Below are 23671 nucleotides of genomic sequence, written 5' to 3'. Positions count from 1 at the left end.
TCCCCAAAGTGATAGAGAGAATCCACCAAAAGATCAATTAGTTTCTTTGCTCTTTGGAGCCCATACCACCCAAATTCATCAGTGACCCGAGGCAAGGCCCAGCTCCCTGGCTAACCACCATAATCAATACCATGTTAATCCAAGGAGATCTACCTGCTCTACTTAAAAGGCTGTGATGAATCTATTTAAAAACAAAACAGATATTGACCCCAAAATAGTTGATCACTCCCAGTCTCCAGCCTTCCTTTCCTATCCAAGCTAATGAAGAAAGTGGTCTACTTTCACCTCCTAGACTTCCTAGAGAAGACCGGCATCCTTCACACTTACCAATTCAGCTTCAGGAAAGGCCATGAACTGAATACATCCTATTAGCCTTAACCAAAAGGATCCCTCTACATGCTGACAAAGATGGTGACTTCCTATTGGTACCTTTTGGCTACATTAAAAACTGTGGAACACCTACTCCTGCTACAATGCTTGATCAAATTTGGTATTGAGCGCTCTGCTCTTGAATAGTTCAAATCATTCCTGACCAACTGCTCACAGTCCATCTCATGGGGCAATAAAACATTCACATCTAGGGATCTCACCTGTGGAGTGCCTCAGGGTTCACTGCTTTCCCCAATCCTCTACAGTATCTACATCTGCCCCATTGAGACTTCATCTGATCTTTCAACATCAGACTTCACCTATTTACCAATGACATCCTGCTTTATATCAATACAGAGATTGATCAAACTGCAGATATTGCCGATCTCAATGACTGTGTCTCAGAAATGGCCCTATGGTTTAACAAACGCAAACTCAAGCTAAACCTTTCCAAATCCAGCTCCTCTACTTAAGCCAACAAGGGCATTCACTATTTACTTTACTCTCCATGTAAGGAATCCCCTTATAACCTAAAGACTCTATAATTTAGTCTGGGGGTGCAACTGATCAGCATCTCATAATGTAAATCCATATCTCCGCGGTGGTAAAGACCTCCTTTATCCACCTATGCTAGATTTATCAACTATATAACTTCTTCAAGAAATGCAGTCTAGCTCTGTTACACACTTGCTAATCATGAACCACATTGACTACTGCCACTTTCTTTTCCATGGCATTGCACAACTTTCACAGAGAATGGCAGCTAGACTTGGAGGAGCCAAATCCACCCACCATGTTATGCCAGTTTTGTGTTAGTTATTAGGGATGTGAATCATTTTTTGACGATTTAAAATATCGTCCGATATATTTTAAATCGTCAAAAATCGTTAGGGCCACGATACAATACCAATTCCCCCGATTTATCGTTAAAAAATCGTAAATTGGGGGAAGGGGGAGGGCAGGAAAACCGGCACACTAAAACCCCCTAAAACCACCCCCGACCCTTTAAATTAAATCCCCCACCCTCCCGAACCCCCCCCAAATGCTTTAAATTACCTGGGGATCCAGCGGTGGTCCAGAACGGCGGCGGTCCGGAACGGCCCCCTCAATTGAATCCTGTTGTCTTCATCCGGCGCCATTTTGCAAAATGGCCACCGCAAAATGGCGGCGGCCATAGACAAAAACGATTCGACGCAGGAGGTCGTTCCGGACCCCCGCTGGACTTTTGGCAAGTCTTGTGGGGGTCAGGAGGCCCCCCCAAGCTGGCCAAAAGTTCCTGGGAGTCCAGCGGGGTTCAGGAAGCGATTTCTTGCCGCGAATCGTTTTCCGTACGGAAAATGGCGCCGGCAGGAGATCGACTGCAGGAGGTCGTTCAGCGGCGGTCCGGAACCCCCGCTGAACCCCCTAGTTTACTAACCTCTCTTCTCCCCTGTTAGCCCCAACCTTTAAAACCCTGCTGATCTGCCTAGAAATGTTTATTTTACAACTAGTACGTCATCCATAGCAGAAATAAAGTTATGCAGCAGGGAACCTCCAGCATGTGCCTGTGCATGTAGGTATTTATTAGAGATGTGAATCGGAACCTGAATCGGTTCTGATTCCGGTTCCGATTCACATCGTGTTTTTTTTTGTCCGGCCCGATCGGGTTTTTTTTTATCGGCTGCGCCCGAGCCGATAAACAAAAAACCCACCCGACCCTTTAAAACTAATCCCTTAGGTTCCCCCACCCTCCTGACCCCCCCAAAAACATTTTACAGGTACCTGGTGGTCCAGTGGGGGTCCCGGGAGCAATCTCGGGCCGTCGGCTGCCACTAATAAAAATGGCACCGATGGCCTTTGCCCTTACCATGTGACAGGGTATCCGTGCCATTGGCCGGCCCCTGTCACATGGTAGGAGCACTGGATGGCCCGTGCCATTTTTAAAGATGGGGTCGGGAGGGTGGGAGAAGCTAAGGGATTAGTTTTAAAGGGTAGGGGTGGGTTTAGGGGTTATTTTTTGTGTGCCGTTTTTCCCGCCCTCCCCCAAAACGATAAGAGAACCCCCACGAACAATTTTGTGGGGTTTTCCTATCGGTTTCGGGGAGCCCCCGATTTCTGACGATTTTGAAATTATCATACGATATTTTTAATCGTCAGAAGCCCGATTCACATCTCTAGTATTTATGCGCTAATTTCAAGTTAAAATCCAGGAGTGCCCATGCCTTGCCCAGACCACGCCCATGCCCCATCCCTTTTTGTGAATTTTTTATTTGTGCATGCAGCGGTAAGTATGCACGTACTCAAGAGACTTTTAAAATCTGCTTGGCGAGCGCTGACCCGACTTGTGCACATATCTCCCAGTTTTGGTGTGCGCCAGGCTTTTAAAATTCACCTTATAGCTTTCACCACATCCTCTGGCAACAAATTCCAGAGCTTAATTATGCATTGAGCACAAAATATTTTCTCTTATTACTTTTTAATGTATGACCTAGTAACTTCATTGTGTGTTCCCTGGTCTTTGTACTCTTTGAAAGACTATAAAGTATCTATTACTTATGTACTAAATGCCTTGTTACTCTTTGCAATTCACCTTAGGCCTACCTTTAGGAGAAAGTGGAATATAAAATGTTCTGAATGAATGAATGAATGAATGAATGAATGAATGAATAAATAAATAAATAAATAAATAAATAAATAAGTTCATGTGCTGTGTGTTTATAGCGCATGCTAGCATTGAAACATGGGTACTGTATTCATTTCATGAATGTGCATCCTGCTGAGTTGTTGACAGTCTGATGATATTCCATCCAGCTAAATGTAATTCATAGTTGGCTGTGATTATTTATTGAATGTTTTACATATATCTCTGTGGATGAGTTGGATTAATCCTGCCAGTCAGTCTTGTGCCATTCCGTCTTGTGCATACATGTGTTCTTAAGATGGCCCTTGCAGCTGGTTTCGTAAGATTTCTGGAAAGGCTTTGCATGTTCTTTCTCTTCTTTTGTATCCACATACTGATTTAATTATTCTTTAACTGCAGCCACAGCCACAGGAGAAAGAGCAGTAAAGATCCTTAGCGCACCAATCAGCGTCAGTACTAGGAGAGGAAGGAAAGGGATCGACCACATTAACCTGCAAGAAAGAGATTGAAGATTTAATTGTTTGCCTTTTGTTTCCTGTTCTGTAAATACATGTTTTAGATTGTACTTTTTTTTATATTTGTAGTATGCTGAGTGACCTGTTTTGTTTAGTACTGTATATGCCAGAATAGATATGAGTGATGATCTGTAAATCCAAATATCTATGTGGTTGGAAGGTATGAATGAAATATGTGCATAGTAGGTTGTGTGATAGAAATATGACAGTCCAGATAGCAAAGTTTATCCAGCTGCTATCTAAACAGTGACTAAATATGGACCTCTTTGTGTCTACTGATATCCCTGTAGTCTCTGGAAACTAACAGTCACATGGAAGTGTGCTTTCTGCTGGAGATAGTGAAAGGTGGATATGTGGAAAACAGTTTATAAGCATATACAAAGTCTATGCATATAAGTGTGAGGTTGTGATGTGCAACAGAATGTATATCTGAGGGAGAAAAAGGATGTAAAGTTTAGAATGAAAGGAATTGTGGAGTTAGATAAGGATTAGATATGTTGTATTAGGGATGTGTATGGGAACATTTTTGTCATGTTTTGGGGTTTGATTTTTTTTTTTGGCGGGGGAGGGGGGTAGGGGAAGGCACCCTCAACTTAAAAGTCCTCAAGAATTAGACTGGTCCATCTTAAAAAAGCAAAACAGAAACCTGCTGACTTACCAGGCGAGTCCTGTCTCTTCCAGGTTAAAACGGGCTGGGAGAAAGCAGAGAGTGGGACTGACTGAAAAGAAAGAGAGTGAAGGATTCCTGAAGCCCAAGTTCCAGGGGGCCAACTTGGATCTTGCTTAGACTGACACCCAAGCCCAAGGAAGATAAGCTGGCTGAGAACCAGGAATGCCACTTAAAGAGAACCTGACCAGAGCAGTCTACAGAATAGTAGGAATAAGCTGCACTCTCAAGTAAGCCAGCAGCTTGAGCTGTTTCTTTTCTCAAACTTTATGTTTCTGTAAATAGGGCTGCCACCCTCTGAGGGGATAGGGAGGGAGCCCATATCAATAAACCTACATTAAATTGAAGCAACCTTTAGCCTTGAGAAGCAAGGAGACAGTAAGAGAGGAAATGCAGCCCAGATTCCCAAAGGGGTTTTTTTGGATTTGGGTTTGTTTAATGTTTAGTTTTTAGTTGGTTCATTTGACAAACCAAATTAAACATTAAAATATAAAAAATAAAAAAATAAAAAAGCATAAAGAAATGCCTCCCCTGTAGCCCCTGCGCCCTACTTTACCTCCTCTATGGGGGTCTCCAGACTCTTTGATGAAGTAAGGGACAGGATTGATCCCAAGTTGCTTCTGCCCTGCCAGATCCCAGTCAAAAAATGCCCCTGGCTGGCCCTGAGACTGGGACTAAGTTGTTTTACAGCCATAATGCAAAGCCAAAAAAACAAAATGGTGCTGGTCGATGCCATCTTCTGATCAGGAGCTGGTGGGGCAGGAGCAACTGATGATCGATCCTGCCCCTTTCTTCAGTGGAAAGTTTGGAGACCCCTACAGAGGGCATAAGGGAGAATGTAGGGATGACAGAGTCATTTATATTTGTTGGCAAATTGTGAGCACTGTTTGCCAAACTGAAAATATCTGAAAATCTTTGGATATTTTTGGATGAGTAGATTTTTAGTTCAGTTTGTTTGCAACAAACTGAACTAAAAATCTACTCATTTTATAACGGTTTACCCGTTTGAGTAAAATGAATGCACATCCCTGTGTTGTATAGGCTAATGTTGGTATTAGGGTAGGTAGGTAGGCCAAAGTAGTTTATGTGATGATCCCAGAGGGAAAAAAGTAGTGCTGACCTGTAAAAGTGAATTTTGAATGTTAGCCAGTGTTTAAAATAGGGGCAAGGCATTAACATTTTCTAGGATGGTGTCAGAATAAAGGAAGAAGAATCATTCTAGCTAGTTTTCATAGGCCCAATATTCAAAGTGCATTCAGTGCTATTTAGCCGGATAAGCGGGACTTATGCTGCTAAGTAGTGGCCGCTGAATATGCGCCTATGTTCAGTGGCTGTCGCTTAGTAGTATAAGTCCCTTATAAGGCTAAAAGTTACACACACAAAAAGTAGATGTGTACTGGGCAGATCAGGGATGGGGTGAGTCATATAACTTATTACAGCTAATAGCTGCATAAGTTTACGTCTAAGTTTAGATGCCCCATAGAACAGATAGACTTATCCGACAAAGTGCACACATATATGCATATATTTAGCGGCTTTTCTGTGCCCCTGATTATTTATCACAACTTAGCCAGATTAGTTCTAGTCAGCTAAGGGCCTTATTTTCTAAGGCTATCGCACGCTTGCGCTACCAGTGCAAGCGTGCGATAGCTAGAAAGCTTAGCGCAGGTCTGTGCTAGCTACATCGGGGCGGAGTCGGCCCCGGAAGAGGAGGAGTCGTGGCGTCACCAGGGCCGACTCCATGAAGACGGCGCCGACAGCGAAAAGGTAAGGAGCCTTTTTGCTGCCTATTTCGCGCCGAATAACTTATGGTATAGTTATTCGGCGCGTCGCTGGCAGCGATCGCACCGAATAACTACCACTGAAAAAACACATTTTTAGTTTGCTTTTAAATCTTAGAGTCTGGCTCATCCTGATCATAGACTTCTTGCTTTTAACATTGTTTACTATAAAAAATACATTTCAGAATTATATATCTTGTTTATATGTCTTAGTTAGATTGTAAACTTCCTGGTGCAGGGACTGTCTCTTATGTGTGTCTGTATAGCGCTGGGCATGTCTGATATTACTAAAGAATTGATAAATAGCAGTACTAGTAGTAGTATTTACTAATAGAGCATCGATGATAGCTACTTCTTCTGCCATCCCCACTATCTTTTTTCAGACTGTGAAAAATATTTTCTCTTTTTCACATAATTTCTCCCAAATGTGTGCTCTTACAGCAATTGCTATTCAGGTGATTCCCATTATTCACTATCCAGAGGTTAAAGAACTAACCTGAATGTGAACTGGCAGATTTATAAATGAAACATTGCATAATATCCAGCCTTATAGGGGATAATTTTGTAATGTCCTGCATACATTTGCAGGCTGTTACTTGCACAAATTACACCAATTTTCAAAGCTAACATATGCGCATGTTGAAAATTATCCCAGCAAAACTGTTAAACTTGCACAGGGAATTTTTATGAGCAGATTTACGTGCTTAAAAACATAGAACCTAAGAAGTTGCATGCTGGGTCAGCCCAAGGTCCATCAAGCCCAGCATTATCTGTCTGACAGTAGCTAGTCCAGGTTCCAAGGGCCTGCTACATCCCCAATAGTTGATCTATTTCTTATATTTCACTCCCAGGTATAAGCGCCAGTTTTCCCATGTCTATCTGACTAATGACTGGTTATGGACTTTTCCTTCAAGAACTTGTCAAATTCTCTTTTAAACCACACTATGGGGGTCATTTTCTAAGCCTATCACACGTGAAAAGGGACTGTTCGCACTCGAAAAGTCCCTTTTCGCATGCAATAGCTTGCCGGGGGCAGAGTTGGGGCGTGGAGGGTAGGAGTCGAGGCGGCAAGGAGGTGGACGCTGTGTTATCTTCGCTGGCAGCGGTAAGGTAAGGACCGTTATCGTCGCCAGTAGCACGCCCAATAGCGCCACCTTTCACGGTGGTGCTATTTGGTGTGAAAGCCGGCAGCGATAACACTGCGGTGGTGCGATCGCAGCCGGCTTTCGCATGCCCACCCCCCATTACCGCTGGATTCACCATTCTCTGTGAGAATGGAAAATCCAGGCCTATGTTAGTTGTCTTGACCACGTCCTCCAGCAACAGATTCCATAGCTTGATTGGGTAAGTAAACAAATACTTCCTTCAATTTCTTTTAAGTTTGCTGATTGTTAGTTTTACGGAGTTTCCTCTAGTCCTAATGTTTTTTAAAAGAGTAAATAATCATTCCCTGTTTACCCATTCCACCCCACTTGTGATTTTATAAATCTCAATCAATCCCCTCTCAGTCATCACTTTTCGAAGCTAAAGAGCCCAAATCTGTTTAGCCTTTCTCCATAAGGGAACTTTTCTATCCCCTTTATCACTTTTGTCACCTTTCTCTGTACTTTTTCTATTTCTGCTATGTCTTTTTTAAGATGGGACAACCAGAACTATCACAATTCTCAAGGAGCAGTCATACCATGGATCTGTACAAGGGCATTATGATATTCTCAGTTTTGTTCTCTATTGCTTTCCAAATAATTCCTAACATTCTATTTGCCTTTTTGACCACCGTTGCACAAAGATTTGAAAGTAAAATTCGCAAGGACTCTGAGGTCCATTTCCTGTATGGTGACTCCTAACATAGAACTCAGCATCGTGTACCTGTAGCTAGGATTATTTTTCCCTGTGTGCATTATTTTCCTTGTTCACATTAAGTTGCACCTGCCATTTAGATGCCTAGTCTCCTAGTGTCACAAGGTCCTTCTGTAGTTCTTCACAATCTGCTGCCATTTTAATGACATGAAACAATTTTGTGTCATCTGCAAATTTGGTCACCAGATCATTTATGAATACGCTAAATAGCACAGGTCCCAATACAGACCTCTGGGGCACTCCATTAACAACTTTTCTACATTTGAAAAACTAGTTCAACCCTCTGTTTCCTGTCTTTTATCTAGTTACCAATCTACAATAGGGCACAGCCTCCAAACCCATGACCTCCCAATTTCCTGCCGCATGAAGGTCTTTGTCAAATGCCTTCTGCAAATCTAAACACACTGGGGCAGATATAGAAAGCCCTACACGTGTAAATCTAGCTGGATTTACGCGCGTAGGGGGGTTAAGCGCACCAAGCCTATTTTGCATAGGCCTGGCAACACACACATGTCCCGGGGCTTGAAAAAAGGGGCAGGGCATGGGCGGTCCAGGACAGGGCGAGGGCAGGGGCGTAGACAGAGAGCTCTGTAGGCCTGCTAGACCAGGGGATTGCGCGCCGGCACTTGGCCGGTGCGCGCAACCTACGCCTGCCCAGAGGCAGGCGCAACTTGCATAATAAAGGTTAGGAGGGGTTAGGTAGGACTGGGGAGCAGGTTAGGTAGGGGAAGGGAGGGGAAGGTGGGGGGGTGGAAGGAAAGTTCCCTCCGAGGCTGCTCCGATTTCGGAGCAGCCTCGGAGGGAACAGAGAAAGCCATCGGGGTTCCCCTGGGGCTCGGCGCGCGCAAGGTGCACAAGTGTGCACCCCCTTGCGCGCGCCAACCCCGGATTTTATAACATGCGCGCGGCTGCGCACGCATGTTATAAAATCGGGCGTAGATTTGTGCGCTTCGGGTTGCGCGCTCAAATCTACACCCACACGTAGGTACTAAAATCTGGCCCAATATATCAAATAATTAAATAAATAAACCATCTCATCTGCTTGTTTATTTACATCCTCAAAAAATCTATTAAATTGATAAGGCAAGACTTCCCTTTGCAATAACTATGTTGACTCTCCCCCATTAAACCATGTCTATTTATATAGTTCGCAATTTTGATTTAAGAATAGTTTCAAGTCATTTTGACAACCACCACATTTAGACTCACCAGTCTATAGTTTACCAGATCACTCCTGGAATACTCATTTTTAAAAATTGGTGTCACATTAGATACCTTCCAGTCTTCTGGTACCATGGCTTTTTTAAATGATAGGTTGCAAATCATAAGAAACAGGTCTGCAATTTTATTTTTCAGCCTTCAGAATACCATCCTGTCCCAGTGATTTGTTAATCCTTAGTCTGTCAATCTGAGTTATTACATCCTCCAGTTTCATATGATTTCATCTAGTCTATCAGATTAATCACCATCAAAAAAACATTTCCAGTGTGATTATGCCCCAATATACTCCTGAGTAAATACAAAGGCAAAGAATTAATTTAGTTTTTCAGCTATTTACTTGCCCACCCTGACTACCCTTTTTACTCCCTCGGTCATCTAGTAGCCCACCTGACTCCTTCACAGGCTTTTTACTTCAAATGTAATTGAAAAGGTTTGTATTACTTGTTTTTACCTCTATGGCAAGCTTCTTTTCAAATTCTATCTTAGCTAGCTTAATTACTTTTTTACATCTAACTTGCTACCAGGCCTGGTGAGACCAGAAGTGCATACTCTGCATTTCCACGAGGCAGCATACCCGGGGGGCAGCAACAGCAGGAGAAGCCATGGGGCTGCCAGCGGAACCTAACCTGCTGGTGGCTGAAGAAGGAGAAAGGCTGTAGGCCGCCAGCACTCAACCTGCTGACGGCCAAAGAAGGCGAGGCCAGTTTTCTGTTTGTGTGTGCAAGTGTGTGTGCGTGCATGCCTGCACACAGATTCTACTCCCCTCACCCAAGCAGGAAGATTGGTGTGGCATGGTGGAGCTCATCCCACTACAGCCCAAGACAGTAGGAGGCCCGCAGAGCCATGGTGGAGCTCATCCCACCATGGCCCAATGAATCTATGTGTGCATGTGTGTGAGCTTATATGTGTGTGTGAGTGATAGCCTGTGTGTGTCTGAGCCTGTGTGTGTATACATGTGCGTGTGTCTGTGTGAGATCCTATGTGTGTGTGTGTGTGTGTCTGTGTCTGAGTAAGAGCCTGTGTCTTTGTGATTGTGTGAGAGGCTATATGTGAGTATGTGTGTCTGTGTGAGAGCTCATGTATTTGTGTATGTTTGTGTACCTGTGAGAGCCACAGACACATAATGCATCTGTGCGGGTGAGGGAAAGGAAGACTGTGTATGTTAGAGAAAGGAAGTGTGTGAGAGAATGAATGAGTTATTGTTCATATGTGTGAGAGTGAAGATAATATTTGTGCGTCCCTACCTCTTCCAATCCACGACAGTCTCAGGGTGACTGGAAATCAGATCCCAGGTATGGGATCTTTGTTAGTTTTAATTGTTGGGTGTACTTTGAGGATTCTGCTCTTTCAAAATATTTTAAAACAAATTTTGTGGGGGGGGGGGGGGGGGGGAGAATAGAACATTTTTTAATTATTGGATTTCTTATTCATCCGATGTTTTGAAATATTTTATTGGTGTTTGGGAAATTTTTGATATTTTATTAATTAACTGGTTTGAAATATTCTTTTTATGAATATGATTCTTCTATTATGAATGATGTTTTATATTTCTTGATTTTATTATTTAAAGTTTTATGAAGAATGGTAATATTTCTGTTTTTCCATTGTTGCTCTGCATACAGAAGCTGGCTAATTGTGATTTCCAGTTCAGCTCTTCTCAGCACGTTGATACTTTCTGATCTCTTTATTCTGTATTTCGTCAGGATCTCTCTGTGTTCTGCATATGTGACCGAGGTGAGGTATTTCTTGACATATAATTTCTCTGTAGGGATCTATAGTAGTCTGGTTACCTTATTAAAGTTTTATAGGTGTTCTGGGGCCTGGTATAATATGTGCAGTGTTGCCTTTTCATAGATAAGATTGTTAGGGTTATTTTGGTATGGGAAGTTTACTATATTTAATGGTAATTCTGTTTATTCATGGCTTTCTGAGGGCACGAAGCCCACACTCAGTATACTTAACAAAAAATCTAATTCCATCAGAGCTCCAGGTGTCTTTTATGCAGAATTTTCTGGCTGGCACCACAGGAGTGCATGGAAATATAATATGCATGATGTAAGTGATATTTTTGCCTCAGAAGACTGTACTTTTGAATGTTTTATTTTTCATGTAAAGTTTATTATAAATGCATAATTTAATTGTGTGTGCCTGAAAAGGGTGTGGGAGGGTGTGTGTGTGTGTGACGGGGGGGGGGGGGGGTTGGTGGTATGTGTGCAAGGCTGTGAGGCTTGCCTAGGGTACCTAATACCCTTCCCTATCCATGGGTACTCGGGGGGGGGGGGGGGCATGTCATTTATTAAAAAATAGATTGCAGGACAGATGGGTCCAGGACAGCTACTGAATGAAATGAGGAGGGGGGTGGGGGTTGTTGGAGGCAGCACAGTAATTTTTCACACAAGCAGGAAAAAAGCTAGCACCAACCCTGCTTGCCACTGCTTATGCTCTTCCCTACTTTCCTCATTTGTGTCTGATTTCCATTTTTTGAATGATGCCCTTTTGGCTTTAATTGCCTTTCATTGCACTAATAACCGTGTTGGCAGTCGTTTGGTTTTCCTTTAGCCTTTTTTAATGTACGGAATACATTTTGTCTGGGCCTCAAGGATGATAACTAGAAAAAGTGTCCATGCCTTCTGCATATTTTTAACCTTATGGATTGCTTCTTTACTTTCTCTCTAACAAATTTCCTCATGTTATCATAATCTCCCTTTTTATTTTTAAATGCTACTACAGTTATTTCCCTTTATAGTCACCCTCCAGTGAATATGTCAAATTGTATTACATTATGATCACTGTTGCCAAGCGGATCCATGCCTTTATCTCTTGCACCAGGTTCTCTGTGCCACTGAGAACTAGATCTACTATAGTTCCCCTTCTTGCTGGTCCCATGACCAACTGCTGCATAAAGTAGTCATTGATGGCATCTTGGAACTTTACCTCCCTTGCATGTCCTGAGGTGACATTTACCCAATCAATAATCTGGTAATTGAAGTCTCCTATTATTATTGTGTTGCCCATTTTACTAGTCAGTCTAATCTCTATTAGCATTTTGTAGTCTGTTTCCTCATCTTGGCCCAGCAGGTGATATTATATATCCCCACTATTATACTCTTCCCTTTTACCTTTGGAGTTTCTATCCATAAGGATTCCAGACTCAGAGTGTGATTTGTTTCCTGAAAAGTTTATATCCTGCTTGATTCTATGCTATCCTTAACATATAGTGCCATCCCTCCATCAATTTTATCTGCCTTGTCATGTCGACATAATTTATGCCCTGGTATCACAGTATCCCATTGGTTATCTCCTTCAACCAATTCTCCAAGATGCCTATTATGTCTACATCTTCCTGCATCATGCATTCTAACTCTCCAGTCTTATTTTTTTACACTTCTGGCATTTGTATACAGACATTTTAAAGTAGTTTTATTTGTATTTCTATTTTTATATGTACCACAACCTGTTTATTATTGGAGGATATAGGCTGTTTAGAATAATTTTTATCTATATGCTCTGTATTTAAATACATTTGTATTTTTTTCAGCTTTTACAACCATCTCTCTATTGGGACATTCTAACTTACTTTGTTTGCCAGTATCCTTTGATGATACCTCCCGCTGAACCTTGTGCCGCTGAGCAACTGTTGGGTTATACCCATGTTCTAGTTTGAAAGCTGCTCTATCTCCTTTTTAAAAATTAGTGCCAGCAGCCAGGTTCCACTCTGGAATAGGCACCATTTTTCCCAGAATGCTCTCCAGTTTCTAACAAACCTAAAACATTCTTCCCTGCACCACCATCTCACCAATGCATTGAGACTTTGGAGCTTGGCCTCCTTGTGGGGTCCTGTGTGTGGAATAGGGAGCATTTCTTTGGAAGTTTGGGATTTCAGTTTCCTACTTTAGAGCCTAAATGTAGTCTCCAGAACCTCTCTCTTTCAACTTCCTATGTCATTGGTACCCATATGTATCATGACAGCCAGCTCCTCTCTAAAATCTTATCTAGGTAGTGCATGAGGTCCGCTACCTTTGCACCAGGCAAGCAAGTTACCAAGCAATCCTCATGCCCACCAGTCACCCAGCTATCTATTTTTCTAATGATCAAATCACCCACTACATCGGCCATATATCCCTTTTCTCTTGGGCACTTGACTCTGTGCAAGATGATAAAGCATCACCTGGAGGGAAGGTTTGGTTTTGTTCTTTATCAAAAGTGGAAGGGTTCCATTCTATTAGTTTGTATTATCAACCCTATTGTAAAATACTCAGAGGTTGATATTCAACCCCACTGAGGGGGTTATTTTTGTAGCGTATCGCACACGAAAAGTCCCTTTTCGCGTGCAATAGCTAGATCGGGGAGGAGTCGGCCAGGAAGAGGAGGAGTCGGGGCGTCGTTGGGATGGACAAGGCAGAAATTTTGCTGGCGGCGAAAAGGTAAGAACCCTTTTCGCTGCCAGTAGCACACCCAATAGCACCACCTTTTACAATGGTGCTATTGGGTGTGAAAGCCGGCAGCGATTGCACAGTGGAGGTGCGATCGCTGCCGGCTTTTGCAGGCCCACACCCCCCCCCCCCCCCCACTTTCGCTGCCCCCCCCCCCCCCACCCCCTGTTACCGCTGGATTCTCTAAGGTCTGCGACCTTAGAAAATCCAGGCCTTAGCCGAATAAGTTCTGATTTATCTGGCTAAGTGGTGGCATTTCAATATGTGGCCACATTTAACGGCCACCGCTTAGCCGAACAATTACTTATCCTTCTAAGTAGTTAGCTGGCTCAGTGGTGGACAGGATAGGGATGTAACTAGGAGGAGCTACTTACCCGGCACACTTCTTGACACTTCAAGGTAATGGTCTTCTCCCAGGCAATCTTGATTGTCCAAAGCAACATGTCTCTGAAGGTCTCTTCTATATTCCTCTCTGTCTGCTTCAGCTCCTCCAGATCTGCCACTCTAGTATGCAGAGTTTGGCCCTGTTCTCTGAGAACCAGGAGCTCTTTGTATCAGGTGTACACATACAACTTCTCACCAACAGATAGACAATGCATAGTTTTCAAAATAAAAAAGTATGCACATAAATACAAGCCCTACCCAGATTCTCTACTTCAAGGTATTTATGTAAAATTATATGCATACAGGATGCATGCAGGTAATTTTATGCACATATCAGGTGGGCAATTTTCTAAAGCAGTGCTTCTGAACCGGTGTGTCGCGACACACCGGTGTGTCGCCAAGTACTCGCAGGTGTGTCACCACACTTCCCAGTCCCCTGCTGACCCAGCTGTTCCCCCTACCCGAGCAAGATATGTCCTCCACCCGGGCTTAAAACGCTGAAAGCCCAGGCGGAACACAGCAGGAGAGTTGGAGTCAGCAGCACTGGCATGCTCTCTTCTTCCCGCCCCCCCCCCCCCCCCGCGGCCTGGAAGAGGAAGTGGTGAGAAGCGGGTGTGTGCGGGGGAAGAAGAGACCTTGCTAGTGTGCTCGGCATCAGCCCGAATAAAAGAAGAGAGGCACGGTCTGAAGAATGAGCAGCGCGGCTCAGAGAAAAACAAAGAACGTCATCAACCCCCGCGGCCGATGGGACTCCTTGCTCCTCGAAGGCTGAAAATGAAGTAGATTGCTGCTGCCTTTAGGGTTGGAAGTGGAGGAGGCTGCTGCTGCCGCTAGTTCGGGGGAGGGGGGGAGAGTGAGTGAATGAGCAAGCATGTGTGTTTGAGATCCTGTGTGTGTGTGAGTGAGATAGCATGTATGTGAATGATTGAGAACCTGTACATGTTAAAGAGTATGTGTGTGATTGAGAGCTGATTTAGGTGAGGGAGCATGTGAATATGTGATTGAGAGCATGTGTGAAAGTGAGAGAAAGACAGCATGTGTGTCTGTGTGTGATTTGAGAGCTAGTTTAGGTAAGACAGCATGTGAGTATGTGATTGAGAGTCTGTGTGTAAATGAGAGAAAGAGAGAGCATGTGTGTCTGTGTGTGACTGAGAACTGGTTTAGGTGAGGGAGCATGTGAGTATGTGATTGAGAGCATGTGTGAAAGTGAGAGAAAGACAGCATGTGTGTGTGTGATTGAGAGCTGGTTTAGGTGAGGGAGCATGTGAATTTGTGATTGAGAGCCTGTGTGTAAATGAGAGAAAGAGGGAGCATGTGTGTCTGTGTGTGACTGAGAGCTGGTTTAGGTGAGGGAGCATGTGAGCATGTGATTGAGAGCCTGTGTGTAAATGAGAGAAAGAGAGAGTATGTTTGTAAGCATGTGAATGAGAGTCTGTGTGTGAGAGAAAAGGACAGCATGTATGTGTGTGATTGAAAGCCTGTGTGTGTAAGCGTGAAAAGATAGACAGCATGTGTAAATGTGTAATTAAGAGCCTATATAAGTGAGAGAAAATGCTTGTGTATATGTGAGCAATTGTGAGCCAGTGTGAGAGAGAGAGAAGAAAGTTCCAAGCAAACCACCCCTCCTCCTGCTAATTCAAAACAATCTCAGGGCACCTGGATATCAAACGTTCCCAGGTATGCAGAGCAAAATATTTTTTGTATCCTTATTATTTTTCATTACTGGGTCTTTGTGTCTGCTATTTTAAAATATTTTATTGGTATCTAGAAATTTTTTATATGAGTTTTTAATTATTGGATATTCCATTCATCCGCTGTTTTGAAATAATCTATTCTTTTTGTTAGTATGGTTTTACTGCTACTCGATTTTAAATTTCTTGATTGTTTTATAAGGATGGGTGATGTTTCTTTTTTTTCCTTGTTATGAATTGCGCTGGCCCGTGGGTTTCCCCCCGCGAGCAGGCCACTCACCCTCGCTGCCTTTCTTCACCGACGCGGCAGGACGCCGCCGTCGGCTTGCCCACGCGGTCCGGAGGCCACCCACCACCATCCAGGCTTCCGCGGCCAGAGCCGCGGCTGTCTTCGGGGCTGGGAGTGTCCCCGACGTCATTACCATCTTCGCGGTGCACAGGCCGCAGCCCCGGGCTGGACTAGTGGCAGGAGCCGCCCCCGGGGCCTCCGGCAGCGGCTGGAGCCGCTGCTCACGTTGAAGCCTGCTCCCAGGCTCAGCCCGGCCTCTTCTAGCGTCTGACGCACTGTCGCTGTGCAGGCCGCTGGCCATGGTCCTGCACAGCCTCTGCTTCCTGCTCTCTAAGGCGCGCGGCCGCGTCTTCGTCTGCATTTAAAGGGCCAGACACAGGAAGTGTCTGGGCCCCACCTTGAGGACTAATTCCTGTATCAGCCCTATAAAAGGGCTGCTCCGTCAGTTCTCCAGTGCCTTGCATTGTCGTTGAGTCTTTGCTCTGGAGGCTCCGGCCTGCCAGAGTCCATGTAAGGTCTTCCAGTCTTCAAGGAGCTCCTTGTCTCATCCAGTGTTCCATGTCTTCGTGCCTGAGGTCCTGTCCAGGTGTCCTGATCCTGTGTCCTGGTGTTCCTGCCTTCCTTGATGTTCCTTCCTACATCGTCGCCTCGTCTTCGCTCTCGAGCCTTCTGGTACCGGTAGGCTGGGGGTCCCTCAAATGCAGTACTCCTGGGTGGACTAGCCTGCCGGTGGACGGTCGTCCTGTGCTCCTGAGCCGTCTAGTCCTGATGTGTGTTCCTGTGCTGTCCCGCTCCCGTCGTGGTCCGTGACCAGTCTGCAAGGGCTGTGTAGGGTGCGTAACGGACAGGGTGGTCCACGACTCAGTTCCGCAGGTGGCCTGAGTAGGGCGCCCTGAGAGACAGTGCCAATGTCCATGCCTCGTGTTGCCTTTGTGGATGTTAAGAGTCTCGTCTGGATGCTGTCCACATCGATCCCAAGTGTCCACGTCATGGATGCCGTTGCATCAGCCTTGTGTCCTCGCCATGGATGCCGTTGCATCAACCCCGAGTCTTCATGCCTTGTGATGCCGTCGCATCAGTCATGTGTCTTCGTCCCTGGATGCCGTTGCATCAGCCATGTGTCTTCATCTGGATGCCGTCGCATCAATCCACAGTCATGTCTTCATGTCAAGGCCCGTCTGCCCTCAACCTCAGGCCAGGCCTGCTGCTCCATGCTGCTCGCAGCAGGTCCGAAAGGGCCCGGAATGGTCGGAGGACCATTCACCTTCCAACATCCTCGGATGTTTGGCCATGGGAGCTTGCCGGCCTGGCAGAGGGTAGACCGTCAGCCATGCGGGGCCACCGTCAACCCTTGGCTCGGTCCCGAAGGTCTGGGTCGGGCTGAGGCCCATGGACACACTAAACCACTGATACTCAACATTCCTTTGTTGCACTGCATACAGAGACTCTGGCTTGTTGCAGTTTCCAATTCAGTTTTTGTCTGCATGCTTCTAGTTATGCGTTTTGATCTTTATTCTTTGTTAGGTGAGGGTCAGTACATGTGATTCAGGTGAGGTTTTCTGCTGGCGTGTAGTTTCTGTGTAGGGCTCTATAGCAGCCTGACTTGGTTTTCCTAATAGGAGATGTATTATTGTCTTAAGGCCTGGGGTAATATTTTCAGTGCTGGAAATTGGTGCTGTTTTGGTCTGGGAGGAGTGGCGTCCCTGGCTTGAAGGCACTCAACATCAAATCACGGTTTTTACAGACCATAAAAACCTAGAATACCTTTACCATGCCCAGCGCCTCAACCATAGACAGGCGAGATGGTCCCTGTTCTTTAACAGGTTTGATTTTGTCTTGAAATACCGACCTGGAGATAAAAACATCAGAGCAGATGCTCTATCTCGCTCCTTCATATCTGAAGATGTACCTGATGCTCCGCAACATATCATTGACCCAGAGAAAGTCATTCTTTCTGCTACTCACCCTGTGCCCTCGGGCAAAACAATTGTGCCTAACAACCTCCGGAAGAAACTACTAGCATGGGCTAGCATGGACTCTAAATTGGCTGGACATCCCAGTCAATGGAGAACTCTGGCGAAGCTACAACAATACTACTGGTGGCTGTCTATGAAAGAAGACGCGTTTGCCTACGTAGCGGCCTGTGCCGACTGTGCCAGTCAGAAATCTCCACCCGGATGTCCTTGGGGCCAGCTTCAACCATTGCCAGTGCCAGACGAACCGTGGATGCACATCGCCACAGACTTTGTGGTAGACTTACCACTCTCTGGAGGCAACAATACCATCTGGGTAACAGTGGCTCACTTTGTGGTGCTTCCTGGCTTACCAACTGCTAGTGAACTTGCAAAGCTTTTAATCAGCCACATTTTCTGCCTGCACGGTATGCCTACACACATCGTCTCATATAGAGGTGTAAAATTCACAGCCAAATTCTGGAAGGCTTTGTGCAAGAAGTTTGATATCACTCTCGACTTCACTTCATAAGAACATAAGAACATAAGAAAATGCCATACTGGGTCAGACCAAGGGTCCATCAAGCCCAGCATCCTGTTTCCAACAGTGGCCAATCCAGGCCATAAGAACCTGGCAAGTACCCAAAAACTAAGTCTATTCCATGTAACCATTGCTAATGGCAGTGGCTATTCTCTAAGTGAACTTAATAGCAGGTAATGGACTTCTCCTCCAAGAACTTATCCAATCCTTTTTTAAACACAGCTATACTAACTGCACGAACCACATTCTCTGGCAACAAATTCCAGAGTTTAATTGTGCGTTGAGTAAAAAAGAACTTTCTCCGATTAGTTTTTAAATGTGCCCCATGCTAACTTCATGGAGTGTCCCCTAGTCCTTCTACTATCCGAAAGAGTAAATAACCGATTCACATCTACCCGTTCTAGACCTCTCATGATTTTAAACACCTCTATCATATCCCCCCTCAGTCGTCTCTTCTCCAAGCTGAAAAGTCCTAACCTCTTTAGTCTTTCCTCATAGGGGAGTTGTTCCATTCCCCTTATCATTTTGGTAGCCCTTCTCTGTACCTTCTCCATCGCAATTATATCTTTTTGAGATGCGGCGACCAGAATTGTACACAGTATTCAAGGTGCGGTCTCACCATGGAGCGATACAGAGGCATTATGACATTTTCCGTTTTATTCATCATTCCTTTTCTAATAATTCCCAACATTCTGTTTGCTTTTTTGACTGCCGCAGCACACTGAACCGACGATTTCAATGTGTTATCCACTATGACACCTAGATCTCTTTCTTGGGTTGTAGCACCTAATATGGAACCTAACATCGTGTAATTATAGCATGGGTTATTTTTCCCTATATGCATCACCTTGCACTTATCCACATTAAATTTCATCTGCCATTTGGATGCCCAATTTTCCAGTCTCACAAGGTCTTCCTGCAATTTATCACAATCTGCTTGTGATTTAACTACTCTGCACAATTTTGTGTCATCTGCAAATTTGATTATCTCACTCGTCGTATTTCTTTCCAGATCATTTATAAATATATTGAACAGTAAGGGTCCCAATACAGATCCCTGAGGTACTCCACTGTCCACTCCCTTCCACTGAGAAAATTGCCCATTTAATCCTACTCTCTGTTTCCTGTCTTTTAGCCAGTTTGCAATCCACGAAAGGACATCGCCACCTATCCCATGACTTTTTACTTTTCCTAGAAGCCTCTCATGAGGAACTTTGTCAAACGCTTTCTGAAAATCCAAGTATACTATATCTACCGGTTCACCTTTATCCACATGTTTATTAACTCCTTCAAAAAAGTGAAGCCATCCTCAATCAAGCGTCCAAACTGAGAGGATGAACCATACCCTCAAGCAGTTCCCATGCCTACATTAGTTCACGTCAGAATGACTGAGCTGAACTGTTACCATGGGCCGAGTTTTCCATCAGCTCCCATCCAGCAACATCTTCTGGATCAACACCATTCAAAGTGTTATATGGACAACTACCTTCATCACCTTTGCCACTTCCGCTGTCAGTGTTGTCCCTGGCAGCTCAAGCTACTGCCGATGAGATTCAACAACTTTAAAAGAAGACCAAAGAGATGCTCATTAAAGCTGGAATTCAAGCTGAAAGGGGCTATGATGCTCATCACTGCAAGGCTCCTGACTTCAAGCCAGGTGATAAAGTCTGGCTGTCTACAAAACACCTTAGACTTAAGCTACCATCAGCTCGCTTCGCTCCACGCTATGTCAACCATTTCCCATGCTCCAACATCTGGGCAACCTCTCCTACAGTCTCAGACTTTCCCCAGCAATGAAGATCCATAACGCGTTTCACGTCTCTCTATTAAAAATGCTCATTCTCAACATATTCAGCACCAAGACACCAGATCCCCTTCCTGTTGACGCAGAAGAGGACATCGAGTACAAAGTGGATGCAATACTTGATGTAAGGAAGAGAGGCAGAGTTTGGGAATACCTCCTGTCATGGGAGGGCTATGGACCAGAAAATAACTCGTGGGAACCCTTGGCTAATATCATGGACAAAGAGATGCTGAATCAGTATCACCAATCACATCCTTGGAAACCAAGACCAGGTAGGGGGTCTGGAGGAGGCCCTTTGAAGGGGGGGGGGGGGGTACTGTTGCATCCGTCAGACTCAGACGGCTTCGTCCCACATGTCTCACCTCAATATTTGCTTTTTCCACCAGCCTCGGGAAAATGGCGAAAGCCGCATCTGCTTGCCGCACTCCCCGGCATCCCCAGAATGTCTATGGCAAGGCATTCTGCCATGATTCACCTGAGGGCCTCCTAGGGTACGTGCGCACGTGCTACCCACATCTTTATTCCAACATTGGCGCGAACCTCAGGGGCGTCCCTCTAGAGTGACGTCACAACTTCTGGGTATTTAGGTTGCCCATTTGCTGACTGACTTTGAGATAGCAAGGATTGGATTCATCCGGTCTAAGCTGCTCTGCCGCTTCTTGCTGCTGCTGGAAGCTCTCTCTACCCGCCGGGGTTCTACTAACTTGGGTACCCGCTCCTTGGGGGCCCTATGCTTCTTTCCAGGTGCCTATCCAGTATCCAGGTACTCGCTCCTCAAGGGCCTGAGTTTTCTATCGTGGTGCCTGCTACTATTACTTCTACCTGCTGGGAACTCCACCATTACAGCTACAAGAATGTGAGTAATCTAACATCTACCAGTCTGTCTCACCTACAGCTCCTCATAGGAAACCTGCATCGGAGCTCCCTATACCACTATTGTGGGACGGGTCTCCTCAGTCGAGGACCCAAGACTGCTGCAGGTATCTACTCGCTACTGCCACCTCTGGTGAACTCTACAAGCTGTACAATAAAAATAATCTCTGTGTTTGTGCATCTGAGTCTAGCCGGTACTGCAGTTCTCCGCGGGGCTCCTCCCCGTGGGAGTGACCATACTGCAGCACCTAAGAATCCACCAAACACCTCAAAACCATAACAGGAAGAAGCCGAGGTAACCTCCCTTATTCTTTCTTTCCACTTGGTATGAGACATAATTATTGGTAATAAGCAAAATCAAACATCGGAGCTTCACATACCACGTCTTCCTCTCAAGACACCATCTTGGTCCTTTCCACCTTTTCTAATGCATGGAATACATCTGTTCTGGGCCTCCAAGATGTGATTTTTAAGCAACATCTATGCCTGAGCTAAACTCTTAACCTTTGTAGTTGCTCCTTTCAGTTTTTTCCTAACCATTTCCCTCATTTTATCATAGTCACCTTTTTGAAAGCTAAATGCTGTCATAGTAAATTTCTTTTTTGTGCTCCCTCCAGTTAATAAGTCAAATTTGATAATGTTGTGGTCACAATTGCCAAGTTACTTCAACACTGTTACCTCTCACACCAAATCGTATGTTCCACCAAGGACTAGGTCTAAAATAGTTTCCCTCTTGTTGGTTCTTATACCAGCTGCTCCATGAAGCAGTAATTTATTTCATCTAGGAACTTTACTTCTCTAGAATGTCCTGTTGCAAAATTCACCAGTCAATACTGAGATAATTGAAATCACCCATTATTACTGTGCTGCTGATTTTGTAAACTCACTAATTTCTTTTAGCAGTTCATTCTGGCCATGTGGACAGTAACACGGCTCCATTACTATTTTATTCCCTTTTTCATCTGGAATTCCTATCCATAAAGATTCAACATTGCATTTTGCTTCCTGCGGAACTTTTATCCTGTTTGACTCAATGCTCTCTCTAACATATAGTGCCACCCCTTCACCAATTTGACCATTCTTATCATTTCAAAATAATTTGTAACCTGGTATCATAGTATCCCATTGGTTTTCCTCCTTCTACCAGGTCTCTGAGATACCAATTATATCTACATCCAGTGCTATACACTCCCATCTTATTTTTTAGACTTCTAACATTTATATATAGACATTTCAAAGTATGTTTCTTGTTTGTATTAGCAACCTGCTCATCAGTTGATGGGGTAATTTGGAATCTTTCTGCACTTTACTTCAAGGCACCTGATCCCCTTTGGCATTTATTGCAATCTCTGTACTGTGATGTCCTATTTTCCTTGTTCTCTTAAGGCCCAATTTTCAAAGGGCCACGTGTGTAAATTATATGGGTTACGCGTGTGGCTGGGCCTTGCGCATTCCTTGTGAATTTTACAACAAGCCCGGTCATGCGTGTAACCCCCGTTATTCGCAGAAGTGCTGGGCCTGCAAAAGGGGTGGGCCAGGGGTGTGGTCTGGGCAGAGAAGGGTGGGTGAGGGGCGGGGTGGGGGGCGAGCCAGGACAGTGCCATTAGACAGTGGTGATTACTTCTGATCTAGAGGAGCAGTAAGTAGGAAAAAAAAATTAGGGGATATTTAGGGTAGGCTTAGGGAGTGGGGAGGAGAGGGGAAGAGGGAGGAAGGATAGAGTTAAGGTTAGGAAAGTTCCCTCCCAGTCCGTTCCTTAATTGGAGCAGACTGGGAGGGAACTGGGGAAGGCCCGATTGCATCGCTGCACATATTTGACTAAAATTCCCCGCTGCACATGGAGCTGGCCACCTGCCCACACATGCGCGCGCGGACATGAAAATCCAGCATGCATGTTTTGCGTGCCCCATCCGCGGCAGGCCCACAACCGGGCCTACTCACCTCCGGTGCCTAGCTCCCTGTCCAGGCCCATCTTCCCTAGTGGCTGTGAGCAGCCACCTATGCTCCCGAGCTTCCCTTGCCCTCCTCGGCCGTCTCTGGCTCCACTACGGACCTCCCCAGCTCCCAGCGGGTCTCCCCATGTGTGCTGAGGGGAGAAGCCACCGTCCAGCATCCTGCTGCTCTCTAGGCGCACACTGCGGTGGGAATCCAACCCGAGACCTCGGATGATGATGTCACCGGGCCCTGCTATATATAGGCAGGGCCCGCCACTAGTTCCTTGCCTTGGCAACAGGTCTCCACACTTGTCGTGTGCTCATTGCTTGTTCCTGACTTTGTTCCTGGTTCCTGTTCCTGACCTCGTTCCTGGTTCCTGTTCCTGACTTCGTTCCTGGTCCCCTCCTAGTCTTGTTTGGCCTGACCTCTGGCTTTGACCATTGCTATGCTTCGGACCACGCTCAGGACTGACCTCTGGCTTTGATCCTTGCTACGCTTCGGACCATGCTCAGGACTGACCTCTGGCTTTGACCCTTGCTACACTTCTGACCACATTCAGGACTGACTTCTGGCTTCGACCCTCGCTCTACTTGACCTCCGTACCTTGCCTCACCCACTGCCTGCCATGTGCCCTTAGTCTCCTGGTGTCTTCCAGGACTTGGTCTCCTCAGGCTCCGGCCTACTACTACCCAGGCGCTACTTGTTCTTGCTCCAGGCTCTTCTTGGCACTCGGGTCTCT

The 23671-nt window shown here is 45.3% G+C and overlaps 1 long non-coding RNA gene across 1 annotated transcript in view; it reads left to right on the top strand.

Annotated features, from left to right (window-relative positions):
* The first annotated feature begins 4323 nt into the window (after window positions 1–4323).
* The window catches only part of LOC115093995, a 36511-nt gene continuing 17163 nt past the window's right edge, over window positions 4324–23671 (top strand). Inside the window, exon 1 of the long non-coding RNA XR_003857460.1 lies at window positions 4324–4401. This is a non-coding gene — a long non-coding RNA (uncharacterized LOC115093995). The remainder of the gene's footprint in view (window positions 4402–23671) is intronic.

Source organism: Rhinatrema bivittatum, chromosome 6 (genome assembly GCF_901001135.1).
Source record: "Rhinatrema bivittatum chromosome 6, aRhiBiv1.1, whole genome shotgun sequence".
Lineage (NCBI taxonomy): Eukaryota > Metazoa > Chordata > Amphibia > Gymnophiona > Rhinatrematidae > Rhinatrema > Rhinatrema bivittatum.
This window is presented reverse-complemented; position numbering and strand designations above follow the sequence as displayed.